The sequence below is a fragment of the Parasteatoda tepidariorum genome, chromosome 3, assembly GCF_043381705.1.
Source record: "Parasteatoda tepidariorum isolate YZ-2023 chromosome 3, CAS_Ptep_4.0, whole genome shotgun sequence".
In the NCBI taxonomy this organism is placed as follows: Eukaryota; Metazoa; Arthropoda; class Arachnida; order Araneae; family Theridiidae; genus Parasteatoda; species Parasteatoda tepidariorum.
Window position 1 is genome coordinate 19,332,899 of NC_092206.1, and position 14,543 is coordinate 19,347,441.

Sequence of the window (14,543 nt, forward strand, 5' to 3'; positions counted from 1 at the left end):
CGGGTTCTTAAAAACTTCCCTCTGCCGTCCGACTAACAGTAGTAAAAAATCCATATTTCCCCTCCCTGTAGCACAAATGCTGGTTTGTTCCAAAAAAAAATCTTCCAGCTAGTTTGAAAAATGCTTAACCCATGTGCCCTGTATTCTGGGTTTGGCTCAAAATTACATGGCTACGGAGTTGAACATTGCTAGTCGTAAACCAACAAAGGAGTTCAACTCTGGCAGCAAAATAAAACATAACTATATATATATATANTGCGAAAATGATCCTTTCACCCCAGCATGACTTATCTTCACTGTGTAATTATTCTCGGACAGATCCGATCTTTGACGTTATTGATTTGTGTCAAAACTTACTAATAGTTCATATATATATATATATATGCCTTGCCCGTGATTCGAACACGGAACCTTTCTGATGCAAGGTCAGTTTCCTGACCCCTACACAGTCCTGCCCGCGGAATTGTAACATAATTTTGAGGAAAAATAACGCTTAATGTATTTTTTTTATATTTAAGACTCGGTTTGATGACAATTTGGAAAGCTTAGCAAGATTCTCGGCAACCATTTTACGATAAATTGATTTTTTTTTAAAACTTCCAGTTTCAAAAGATAGGACAATATTTACAGAGCTATGCGAGAAACGTGTTGAAACGTGTTACTGGCTTTAGTCGCTAAGCCTATATAAATAGGGATGTGACTTTCAGAGCTGAGTAGTAGTTATGTGAGTGTAGTTGCGTTCTGACCTGATTTAAATCATTGATCCGTCTGAGAGTGTGAAGCCATTGTATTTAATATATACGCTGTTATATACATATTTATGCAAAATTAGAAAGCACTCCTTATTGCTGATATAACCGTGCGAACTGATGAAGAGATTATATCTTTTCATTTTTTTTTTGTTTTCTAGCTTTTTAATTTATATATTTTTTTTTATTTTTTAAAAATATATAATTTTTATATTTTCTTTTCTTTTTATTAATATTTATTATTTCCAACATATATTTTTAATATATAGAAATTTATTATTTATACATTTTCTCTGTATTGTATGTTTATATAAGTGAATAATTTGTATTTTGCGAAATAATTATCTAAATTAATTAATAGGAAATTGTTGATATTCATCTTAACTAAAACACTTCCTTTAAATGTCAAAATATCAAAGAAATGTTACATTTTAAAAATATATTTCTAAGAAATTTTATCCTGAACAAACGATAACTAAATTTTAAAGATAAATATATGCTCTCGCCTACAAAAGATTCCACTCTTGAAATTAATTAAAATCAAACAAACTTAGTAAGCTGATGTTCTAAATCAAACAACCATTTTTAATAAGGATTACGAACGTCAAACTGCAAATACTAATTTCAATGTAACTATTAATGATTATCTTTGATATTTGCGAATCCTAAAAACTCCTCTTTTTCTAAACAGCGTGATATGTATTTCCATTATTTGCAAAGAGAAGAAATATTCAAATGCCTTTTCAAAAGGATTTTCTTCAATTCTTTTTCTGTACTTTTTTTTTCATTTCATACTCATTCAAACTTTTTATTCAACATTTCTTCTGAATAGGTTTAAAATAAAAGAATATATTTGCTAAAATTGTAGTTTACTGAGGATACTTCTTTCATTCGCTTCAATTGGGAACATATTTTATAAAATATTTTTTTTTCATTTATTTTACTTCTAAATCTGAATAATGCGAACAAAAATTATTCGCTATGAATACCGTCAGCATTTTTTAACTTGATATCGAATTTAAAAATACATCATTCGAAAGAGTATTGTATGTGTTTAAAGATTTTGAATGAGTTTAAATTACGAATTTGTATATATGCTTACAAATTTTATATTTCTAAATTTATGAAACACAAATGTAACTAATTGCAATTATTTATATCATATCACTAGAAATAAGTTTAAGATGCATGATTATTCTAGTTTGTAATTTATTGTAGCTTGTGAAAGCCTTTTAAAGAAACTCAACTTTCTCAAGCAGAGAAAATACTTTAATCAAGAAAACTAGGACTAGGGTTCGACTCCCAGTATGGACACCACAATATGTCCTCCAATTCCATATGTAGAGTTTTCATTCTCATACACTCTTCAATTGCTCCTTATTAAAAAATTTTAAAAACTATTTCAATAGATTTACAAGTCTTATAAAAATTTATTTTCAAAATAAACAAACGGAATTCATTTATAGCGCTTAGCATGATTTTGCCTTTACCATCACAATCAATCCAATTATAAAAACAATACATCTAGAAAACAGCTTTGTAAGGTTTTTGTTATAAATAACGTACCTAAGATAATAGACAAAAGCAAAACAATGGATAGGTTAACAAAAGAAAAATAGAATACAAAAGATGACTAATATGAATCGTGCGGAATAATGCTAATATTAATCTCAGAAACCAATAAAAAGGGAAAATTCCATTTTTTTTTTGTTGAAAAGAAAGTTTTTTTTGGATACATCTTTTCCCATTGAAAATAGATTTTTGCTTTTATTATTCCGCAAACGAAAGGATATTTCTATTACTCAGCTGATGTTGCCTTTTTTTTCCTTCTTGAGTGATTAATGATAGTCTTTATTGAAATTCTCCTCATCCCTATTCCCATCGATTAGTTTTTCAGTTTTTTCATATATATGTGCAGTCAAACTCCGCTATAGTGAACATTCAAGGGACCGAAGTTTCGGTTTAATATAACCGGGACTTCACTATATCCGTTTCGCAAACAATTTTAACTAATAGTTCCTAACTCCCCCCTTTTATTTCAAATTATTTAAATCAATGACTAATAAAATGAAATGCAAAAAGGACAGAAACATAGTACGTAGTAACAAAAATTGTCTTAACTTTTATTTTCTATTATGTAATACAAAATGAAAGTTACGTAATAAAAAAAAAGACGAAGAGTACTCTTCGTCTTTCGTACAAAAATAAATAGTAATCTTAAGCTGATGAGCAATCCTCAACATCAGGTATGGAAACAATTCCCGATTCTCCAATAATTTTTCCTGAATTTATGTCATTCCGCTTTTTAAATCTGTCTAATCAACCATTCGAGCACACAAAAGTAGTAGTACCAAATCGCTTAGAAATCTCATCGGTTTTGTCTTGAAGCATTTATCCAGATACTGTAAGATTGCGGCTTCTTTGAATGCTCAACCAATTCAGAAACAAACAAGAGAAAATGCTTATCGTTACATTCTATGCTCTCTAAATAGTAGCATGTAAGTTTCTCCCACCCCTATTTCTTTCTCTATTTTAAAGAAAAACTTTGCAAACTGTGGTATGCCGATATCTTTTGAACAAATTTGAAGCTGCTGACTGTAACTATGCTTAATATAGAGACAGTGATTATGACCCTTTTCGATCTTATAAATTATTTTTGTTAATTAAAGTTAAAGTAACTCTAGTTAGGGATAGTAGATGTAATAATATTACAGTTATAAAAATACAACTATGTTAGATTGGGATTATGAGGTGGCAAAAAATCGAATGTAATTGCGGCAATGGATAGACTGCTATGCTTTTAGGTTTCACTATTTACAGTGCTAGCGTGAACTATATCATCATCTCATCGCTGTTTAATCTGCGGTAAGAAATTTTCATTATCATTATAATGAACACAACAGCTCAGTGTGGGTCATAATCATACATGGCAGTACTTTTACTTTCGTTACTTGTACCGCCGGTACAAGTAAAAAGTACGTACTTTTACTTGTACTTCGTTACTTTTTAAATTTAGTACTTTTACTTGTATTTTCGTTACTTTTTTAGGGAAAAGGTAAAAGTATTTGTAACGGAAATATCGAATGAAATCGTTACTTTTTCCTAAAACTCGGTAAGCTTTTTTAAAAAAAAAAAAAAAAAAAAAAAAAGCATTGTGATTGCAATATATATGCATTCACAGCTTACTTCGTCCTTAAATACCTTCTGTTTCAACTTATACTGCACATTCAATTATTTTTTACTAGCTCAAAGATCACAAAGCTATCTGAAACACCGTGTTTGCTTTGTTTATGTTTGTGTTTTTAAAACGCGTTTCTAAAGAGTGAAACAATTTTAAATCAATGGTAATTTAAATAATAAACTAAAAATTAAAATCAATAGATAAAATTTCTTTTCGTGCAAATCCATAAATAGTTTAATATTAAAACTATATTTGATTTTAAAATTATATTATACGTTTATATTATAAAATTATACTATGATATTCTTCCGAATTTAAAAATAAATTGATGTCCATAACTTTCAAAATTAAAAATAATTAAATAAATAACAACAATTTTGCAAAAACATTAAAGAATATAAGAATATTATTCAATAAAATTTTAGGTTACTTTGAATTTTCGATTTCCCAGAAATGTACTTTTAAATCGTTACTTTTTTTGTTTAGTACTTGTACTTTTGCTAGTACTTTTTACTCGTTACTTTTTAAAGTAAGAACTTTTTGCTTTTTACTCGTTACTTTTTTTAAAAATACTTGTACTTTTACTCGTTACTTTTTAAAAGTAACGTTGCCATATATGGTCATAATATGGTTTTGGCCCTCGGTACTTACTGGAGTAATCAGTATGGCCCTAAGGCTGGAAAGTTTGGAGACCCCTGATCTAGATGATTTCAAAAATCGTATATGTATTTAATTTGAAGTAGAAATTTCAAAATTATTACAAAAAAAAAATGAAGAAAATAAATCAGTTGAAGCATGAAAAAAAAAAGTTCATAATCTCTCTCTCTCTCTCTCTCTCTCTCTCTCTCTCTCTCTGTCTNAAAAATGTATAAAGATTTTTTAAAGAAGAAGAAAACAATATTCAAAAATTAAATTTTTTTTTTGAAATTCAAATATCATTGGAACATAAGACAAAATAAGGAAAAGTTATAATCTGGTCATCAGCTCTCTCGATTACATCCGAAAAAATGGTGCTTAATATTGCATAATATAATATATAAAAATCAATTTTGAAAAATATTTGAAAGTGTAAGTACATTTGAATTAGCTACTAACTTTACGAGTATTAAGAGCATTAAGAGTATTATTCTTTATTTTCTTGAATTTTTAGTTTACTTGCTTGATTGTTTTATTTTGCATTATTTATTTTTATTGTACATTTTTTGCTCAATAAGTTTTATTTTCGTTTCATTTTTTGGTGCCCTTTACACTATTGTATTGATATATTTTGTTTTGGCTATATTAATGGAATATCAGATAGCACTATTTTTTCCCGATATAATCGTGTGAGAGCTGATGACAAAATTATATTTTTCCTGATTTTATTTTCTTTTTCTTTTTTTTTAATTTAAAAACTTTTTAAATTAGTAAATACTTTTTAAAAACACTTTTTAATATTTTTTTTCGTCTCCTTTAAAAAAAATTTACATCATTTTCCTTGTTTTTTCTATCTTTTTAACTTATTTTATGAGTTCTACGCACTTGCCGCTTAAGCGCAGTAAATAATACTGATTATTATTTATCTTACTTTTCTTCTTTGGTCTCTGTTTTATTTAATACAAATAATTAGACATTTAAATGTTAGCTTGTTCATTGTTAAGATTGTGGCTATTTCTCATGTTTTGAAGGGTCAATAACGAAAAAAAAATTTTTTGTTAAGGAGAAAGTGGCTTCATAGCTTAAAAATTGCCATCCTGAATTATTTTGCGTTTTTGAAATTAGCATTTAAATTGTACGTGAAAATCCGATCACTAGATCAGAAGTTATGAAGTGTTCTTTTCTTATCTTGTGTCTTGTACTTAAATTTTCACAATGTACTTATGGCATTGGTTTTTTGATCCTAAAAATTAATTTATTGATTGAGAAAAACATTTATTTTCTGTAAGAAAAATGTTTCACGATTTTGTTTGTATCATATAGCTTTAGAAAAACCTGTGTAGTGATAGGAATAATAAATTTATAACCTAGTTAATTGTTTTAGAAAATAAAATTTAACGTGAATTTTATTTTTTACGCAAAAGAAAAGAAGGCAAAAAGCAATTTAACACTATACTTATAATTTGAACTAATTTTAGTTCAAATAATATCTTTTAGGTTAATCCCAATTATTTTGAATAGTTTAACTTTTAAATATAAGTTGCTTAAAATGAGTTGCCTAAGGCTGTCTAGAGAAAAGTAAATGCCATTTCCTTAGTTAACCTTGCTTCATTTTTGTTCCAATAGTGATTTTAGGAGATAATTGTAGTTACTTATTCTTTTGATTCAAGATTCCATTGCTGAATTACTAATTTTTTACTTGTTATGTAATTTCACTTCTCAGAAATAAATAAGAGACAAGTTTTGTTTTATTATTTATATACCTATCCTCAAAATGCATTACAAATTAAATAATTTTAAGAACTTAGATATTTTTTCTTAAAAAAACAACAACTGCTTTTTAACGCTTATTGTTTTAGAGTTAAGATAATTATAGTTACTGACGAAAAATATAACTCCTTTTACTTTCGTACTAATTATCGTTGTTTACTTTGGCTTAAAATAACTCTGGAGGGCATTCGACGAGCTTTAAAATGTGAAGACTCAGTTTATTGAATATTTATGTACGATGCTGATTTGTTTAAACTTCAGAATAGAAATCCTCCGAAAAAACAAAATATTAACATTTTAACTGACACAGTGGTTAAAGCGGTCATTTCTGCCGCTGGCTTAACAATGCTGACCACATTGCCATCCGTGCCGCTACTTGGATACTGCGGAGCTTTAATGTCTATGATCCCTTTGGAGAACAACGGGATGCTGTACTTAATGAATATTTTATGAACGGTTGAGTTGAAATGTTCAATTTTTTTTTTCTTTTAAAGTTAATACTTAAATCCACTTTTGTAAATCAACAGGAATAGGAAATTCACGAAAAATATGACCATAAAAATCTTCTATAAATACAAAAGTTTACATAGTTATGAGAAGTTTACAAAGTAATACTTATTTCAGACGACGTTGACTGTACCTGAACTGGTATCCCTCTCTCCTAACTTCTACTCCACAACAAACCAGAAGACTTTTAACCACGATAGATTCAGTGTGCACCTTGCTTTATATCCACGGCAGTTGTTTAATCGGCTGTCAGGATCGAACTCACGACCTTCATTTCTCCACCAGTGGAGTGAGCTAAGCCTTAACCGATTGGGCCTCAGGTGGCATAGCCCAAGCACTGTCAAGTATTGAGCCTAGTTGTCAGGGCCGCTCTATCTCTGTTCACGGGCATTATGAGAATGCCATATGGTTTTGACTCTGATCAGATAACTTCGACAACGCCTGAGATGTTACCTCTCTCACCAAACTTCTACGTTACAAACAATGAGAGGACATTCAGCGGCAATAAATTTAGCTTGCAACTTAATGCGGATACACGCAGGTTGTTTGTTGGCTGACAGGCTCGAACTCACGAACCCCAGCTCTGACATCTTAATCGACTGAACCACCGGGGTGCTCCATTTAGATACTGCTAGCCCAAAACGTAAAATTTTCGAATATTAACCAATTGGTAGCCGAGCAGAAGAGCGTCCAAATCTTTGGATCCATTAAGGCAAATTTTCAAGTCATTCGTGTATTGTACTTTCAAGATCTGGCGACAAAGAGAACTACGTAGGGAAATGTTCTGGATAAGGCAATGGCCCATCTTGGGCTGTTGTGTCTATTATGATGATAATTAAAATTTTTTACGGCAGATCAAACAGAGATGAGATGATGATATAGTTTACGTTAGCACTGTAAATGGTGAAAACTGGAAGCATAGCACTCTATCCATTGCCGTAATTACATTCGAATTTTTGCCAGCTCCTAATCCCAATCTAACACAGCCTTATTTTTATACCTGTAATATTATTACATCTACCATCCCTAACTAGTGCCACTTTAACTTAAATTAACAAGAATAATTTATAAGATCGAAAAGGGTCTTAATCATTGTCTCTATATTAAGCATAGTTACAGCCAGCAGCTTCAAATTTGTTCAAAAGATATCGGTATACCACAGTTTGCAAAGTTTTTCTTTAAAATAGAGAAAGAAATAGGGGTGGGAGAAACTTACATACTACTATTTAGACAAATGAGGCCTTGTTTTTCCTACATATTTTCCGACGCTGAATCTAACGACACCTATTCTTAGACTATCAAACTACGTTTCAGAAGTTACAAGGATAAATCTATGTACAAAAAGTCCAATTTTAAATATGTACTTAACCCCCTAACGATCTTATTAATTTCAAGAAAAGTGTCATTAAAGTGCATATTTTTTTACTCAAGAAAGCTATATAAAAAGTGTATGTACAGTGTGCAAAATAAAAACAGACCACCCTGAATAACCTTTGATCTAATAATCGAATTTTCACGTTCTAGAACTGAATGATTCAAGGGCCTCAAANCTTTAAAATAGAAAAAAGAAATAGAGGTGGGAGAAGCTTACATACTACAAATGAGGCATTGTTTTTCCTACATATTTTCCGACGCTGAATCTAACGACACCTATTCTTAGACTATCAAACTACGTTTCAGAAGTTACAAGGATAAATCTATGTACAAAAAGTCCAATTTTAAATATGTACTTAACCCCCTAACGATCTTATTATTTTCAAGAAAAATGTCATAAAAGTGCCTATTTTTTTTTTCAAGTAAGCTTCAAAAAAGTGCATGTACAGTGTGCGAAATAAAAAACGGACCACCCTGAATAACCTTTGATCTAATAATCGGATTTTCACGTTCTAGAACTCAATGATTCAAGGGCCTCAAAAGTGACCTCAAAATGCTAATTAAGTTACGAAATCAGACAAAAAAATGTATTTTCTCTGAATAAACATGCCTTTTTTTCTCGAGGAATTCTTATTTTTAACCCCAAAATTATTGAGGGTAGTCGCTATCTGGGAAATACGGTCCCAACAGTTTGGTGAGGAGAGCGGTCCAAAGTTCGAGCCCCTTAATGTTAATTTTATTTTTTGCGTATCTCTCCATTACTCGAGATTTTTTTAAGCGAATTGAAATTTTTTATACATAATTATAAAATTTATATATCCAAAAAAATTGTAAGGCATACATTTTTTACATCATTTGAAGGACGTAATTTTACGTGAAAAAATATAAATTTAGAGCGAAATCGGTTGAATAGTTCCTGAGGAATTCAATTTTTAAAATACGGCCTTTTTTAAATTCAATATCTCAGGAACGATTTGGCCGATTTCGTTCAAATTTTGTATTTCGTCATTTAAAATTACATTCTTTATAATGATCTAAAAAATGCGTACTTTACGATTCAAGATTTCATTTGATTTAGTCGGGACGCACTGAAAATTTAAATGTTAATAAAAATCTAAGAAAACATTTGCATTGGAAAATCTTTGAGCTCGTGACCAAGAGGAAGCCCCAAAAAGAGATAGTTGGACGATACCACCAAAGATTGAATGTGAAAAACTGTAAGTTAAAGCCAAAAATTGGAAAGTCTGGAACGGTATTGTTCGGCATATCAATACTCACAGCGGGCTGTAGTTCTGTATAAGTAAGTTAGTTATAAAGCATTGCAATTGTTTTATTAAGTTCATTAAGTCACCCGCATTTATTTAAATATTGTACCTAAATGTAGATTCATCGTAGTTATGGGCAAAGCACTACCTTTATCAGACAACTTCATAAATAATATTATTCATTATTATTAATATTGTATTTGTTATGATTTTATTATCAATAACACTAAAATGTTTTTTAAATGCAGTTAAGATTATCGTGAGCTACTATTTTTGTTAAATTTTTTAAGAAACTTTCGACTTCAGTTATTATCAGTTTTATTTACATTTAAACAAAATGTTAAATTCTTATTACTCAATTTACTCAGGTAAAATATAACTTAAAAAACTTTCGCATATTCGCTACGTTCTCTGAAATCATGCTTTATGAGAAAAATTTTAAAAAAAATCATTATAAAGATGAGAAAATATGTTGAAATTTCACTTATCAAATTGCAAATTTATTATAAAAACGAAAAATCTCAAAATGCCTATATCTGTCCCTGATGTAATGAAAGGACATTTTTTATTAACAGAAGTTATTAGCTGCATAATTCTTTTTGGAGCAAAGAAAAATTGGAATTTTTAGCTCGAGTCCTTTATTAAAATTATTAATTAATTAATTTTTTATTTCCTACCAAATGAATAATTTCTTTTTTATATTTTTAAATTTCGAGTTAATATTTCTTTAAATTAAAAATGCCCAAATAATCAATTCAATAGAAACGATAATTGAAAAACGTACTTACAGGCCAAAAATACATTAATCGATATAAAAATAAATAAATAAAGTGCTCCAAACTAATTTCCAAAATTATGTTTACTTGGTCTCCTATTTCGTTCGCAAAACATTACACTTTTCAATTAAAGCAGTAATATTTTATTCATAGCTTGACATTTTTTTAAGAACTTTTCTTGAAATTAAAGTTTTCTTAGAAAGAACAAATCCTTAATTTTAATAATGACATACAAGAACAGCTCTTTTCTTTTGGATGAGTTCCCATTACGGAGAAATTTGCGTAGGTGTTAAAAAAAAAAATCCAATTTTCGAAAATTTTAATCTTTCTTTGTGAATTTTTAATGACTTACTCTTCTAAAAATAAACCTTTTTGATTCTTAATACTTTTTTCCTAAAAAGCTATTTTCTAAAACGAGAGAATAGTTAAGGTATATAATCTTTGTGTTTCCGAAGAACTAAAAAATTTTCAATTTCTCCTTTATTTATTTATTTTCAAAGTATTATACTACTTTTTCAATAGAATTGATTTAATCACAATCCACTTACGGCTATAAATTTTGAAAATTGATTTATCTTTAAAAGTGCTTTTTCACAAACTCAAGGTACTTTTGTTGTATTATCTATAAATAGCAAGGAAATCGTACAAAACTTAGGGATAAGTCTCTTTCAATTTAACTTCAAAAATCCAAGGAAAAATTTAAAACCTAAAGCATACTCAAATTAGTAAGATATGTCTTTATTTACCTATGCAGCTTTATTTCTTTTTTATATTGTAGTAAAAGAATTAATAAAAATATCTAAAGTAATGCGGATAGTTTGAAAGAAATATTGTTTTATTTAAAAGCAATTGATACATCGTGTAATTCCAAAGTCACAAAATACCTTCTTCCTGTGGAACCCCAACTTTATAAATAAAGCATAAAAAACTTATTCATGCGAAAGGGCGATAGCTTCCCAATGAGGTGCACTAGGTTCGAATCCCAACGGTGGCTGGTTGATACGAACTCTGCTCCCGGCCTGCAGTGACTACTGTGCTAAACCTAAAGTCTTCAGTGAAAAACGGATCATGGGTCAGAATCCAATGCCGTCGGCCTAAGTTTTCGTGGTTTTCCTCTCCACAAAAGCTAGTTTGTTCCAAATCTTGATCTAGGAGTTCGCCTGTCTTCTGGGTTAGATTTAAAACTACAAGCCTACGGAGTTGAACATTAATAGTCGTAAACTCAGAATCTTGTCGGCAGTTCTATTATACATAAAATGTTTGAAAAACGTGAAAAAATAAAAATAAGAGGAATATAGTTTTTTCATCGTCTCATCATTAATGATCTTGAATTGGTTGTTATGTCCGACATTTGAACTCGCAGTTCTGGAGCTGAATATAGTCTATTTATGAATTTGTTTTTGGCGTATAAACATGACCAGAAAATTAATATAAAAAGCCGAATTTAGATTTTTGTTGAAAAAAAGAAAGAAAAAAGAAAAACTGCTATAAACGTTAAACATAGTTGTTATAGGGAAACATAATAATTCGTTATTAATACATTTTGTTACTATTATATTTAGTTATCTTATTTTGATAATAAAAGCGCGACAGGAATTGCTTATGCATTTTTTTTTATAAATGGAAGTCCTTTTCATAATTTATTCAATACATTGTTGTTTCTGAAAAAAAAAACTCTTTTCTTTTGCATTTTCTTTTTACTTCAAATAATTTTTTAAAGGCAACCAAAATATTAAGTAAATAATAAATTGATTGAATTTAAATATAATTTAAGGTTTAATTATGTTGAAAAAACTGTTAAAAACCGAACTCTTTTAACTCCACATCATCCCACGGAATGCTAGGACTCCACGGAATACCATTTGGGAACTGCTGTTTTATATCATCAAAATCCTGTTTATCATTCCAAGCCTACTGATGTTTAATTTATAATTTTGATATTATCCAGTATATCGTACTTCCAAAATAAATAACAGACCTTTTTTTCCCCACTGATTCGTATAATAAAAATAAGTGTTCACAACATTATTGTACCAATTAAGTTAAATTATTAAATATGATTTCCTTTATTCTTTTGTTGCCAAGGCAACAAGAAAACATCTCTGAAATGTCAATATTTTATATGTTGTGTGACGCAAACAATTAGGTTGATTTCTTAGGTTAGTAGCGGCCACTGGATCAGTCGCCTGTTTAAATTTAGATAATGAGCAAGCCTGTATACAAGCTGTTACAATCAAGTTCAGCCTTGGTTTATGAAAATAAAAAAAACGCAGTACTTCTATTTCAACATTTTCGGCAAATGTTGCTCTTGCTCACTCATTTAACAGTTTTATTACCCCACTTTTGAGTTTGTAACTATGGAATCTTGAAACAGAAATTTCGATTACTTTTCAATTAGCTAAGGCACTTAAATCTTTTTTGAGCTCTGTGCCTTTATGAAAATGTATGCTTCCATCTTTTCCTGAGCGATACAAGAAAATTTTATCGTTCTTTCGTCACCAAATCAACTTATAATCAATTATTTATTCCGAGAGCTTTAAGATGAGCTATGGCTCTCAAATATGAACTACAGCTTTGTTCTGCAAGACGATACTAGTTTCCTTAATTTCCTGATCGCTACTAGCAGAATTTATCACATTAATTATCGCCAAAAGGAATTTATTGCTAATCGGCATTACGTCAAACTTGCTAAGTAACAAATATGTCCAAATAACACTTCTGTTTTTTTTTCGAGTATAAAAGCTTCTACCGTTTTGTGACCAAAAGTAGTTACGATTGTTTTTTTTAATATGTCCCAAGCAAATTATTTAGCTATTTTTATTTCCTATCGAAATTCCATACTTTCCACAAACTAAAAAAAAGAAAATAATAAAATAAAATAACATTTTCTGAACTAAAGAAGAGCAAAATATTTGATTTTTGTCAAACCAAATATGAAGGAGCCATTCTATTGTGTCAGATAACGTAATCCCATGCATTGCTTTGGCATTATGCAGATGAGAGATGATCAAAATATAAAGAAATTATTTTAAAAGATCATAAATATGGCCACAGCTACAAACTTAAAAAATATTATGCTAGTAAATCATCAGGCAGTTCTTCTTAGAGAGAGGAAGACAGTTCCAAACATTCATTCTTATTAATTTTGTAACATTCTTAACTGTCGGACTGAAGGATCATGAGAAATTCAGAAACCCCAAATCCCTTCGCCAACATTTTTAAAATCCAAGTTCATGTGTGATTCCAAACCAACATTTAGAAGCGTGAAAAGCGATCCATTATTGGCGAATTATCGAGAATTTATACTGCCAAAAGTTAAGCCAACACCGCATTCCTAACATTAAATTTTAAATTATCTGGCTTACAAATTAATCACAAAAAGATAATTTGGATTTATTATAACCCTGCAAGCATAATATTTTTGTGGTTGAAAAATATATAACAGCGAAAAAAATGTAAGATTAAAAATAGATTTTGATGTTCGTTTTGTCGTGACATTGAATTACAATTAATTATAAAATTGTATTGAATAAAAAGTTAATGTTATATTTATTGTTAAAAGAATATAAGTATTTATTATTTGTTTTTTATGAGATGGGATGAAAATTCAATAGCTAATTTAATTTAATTAGAACAGAATTTGGAATGATTAGAAATAATTATAAATTTATGAAATAATTGAAGTATATGATACCTATATTGCACCACATATATATGATATATGATCTACATAAATAAAGTAATATCTATAATGGGACCACTTTTATCATGATATATATTATTATACACCCCGTTTTGTGGTTAAGCGAAAATTGAGTTATTTTCTCCATTTTATTGTACTAGAAAAAATGGTTTTTAAACATTTTATTTTATTTTTCAGTTAAATTTACTTGATTTGTCGCTCTTTTAAAAAGTAAATAGTTTATGTACTTAAGTTATTAAATACTAAATAATCAAATTAAACACAAAATAATGCCAAGTGTTTTCAAAATTTGAATTCACCAATCATTATTCTAATTAGTTAATATAAAATGAAATTGTTCTTGTAAACTGTTCAAATAAAACAAAAATAACGCCGATTGTAATCTGCAATTATTATTCTAATTAGTCCATATAAAATGAAATCGTTTTTGTAATAGTTGAAAACTGTTCAAATAAAACAAAAATAATGCCAGGTGTTTCCAAAATTTGCAATCAACAATTATTATTCTAATTAGTTAATATAAAATAAAATTTTTCTTGTAATAGTCAAAAACTGCTTCGACAAAATAAAGCTTTTAGAGGA

The 14,543-nt window shown here is 29.0% G+C and overlaps 1 protein-coding gene across 1 annotated transcript in view; it reads right to left on the reverse strand.

The window, feature by feature from the left end:
- LOC107456001 (leukocyte tyrosine kinase receptor) overlaps positions 1 to 14,543 on the reverse strand; it is a 219,144-nt gene that overhangs the window by 83,773 nt on the left and 120,828 nt on the right. The gene's annotated exons all lie outside the window — the stretch shown is intronic.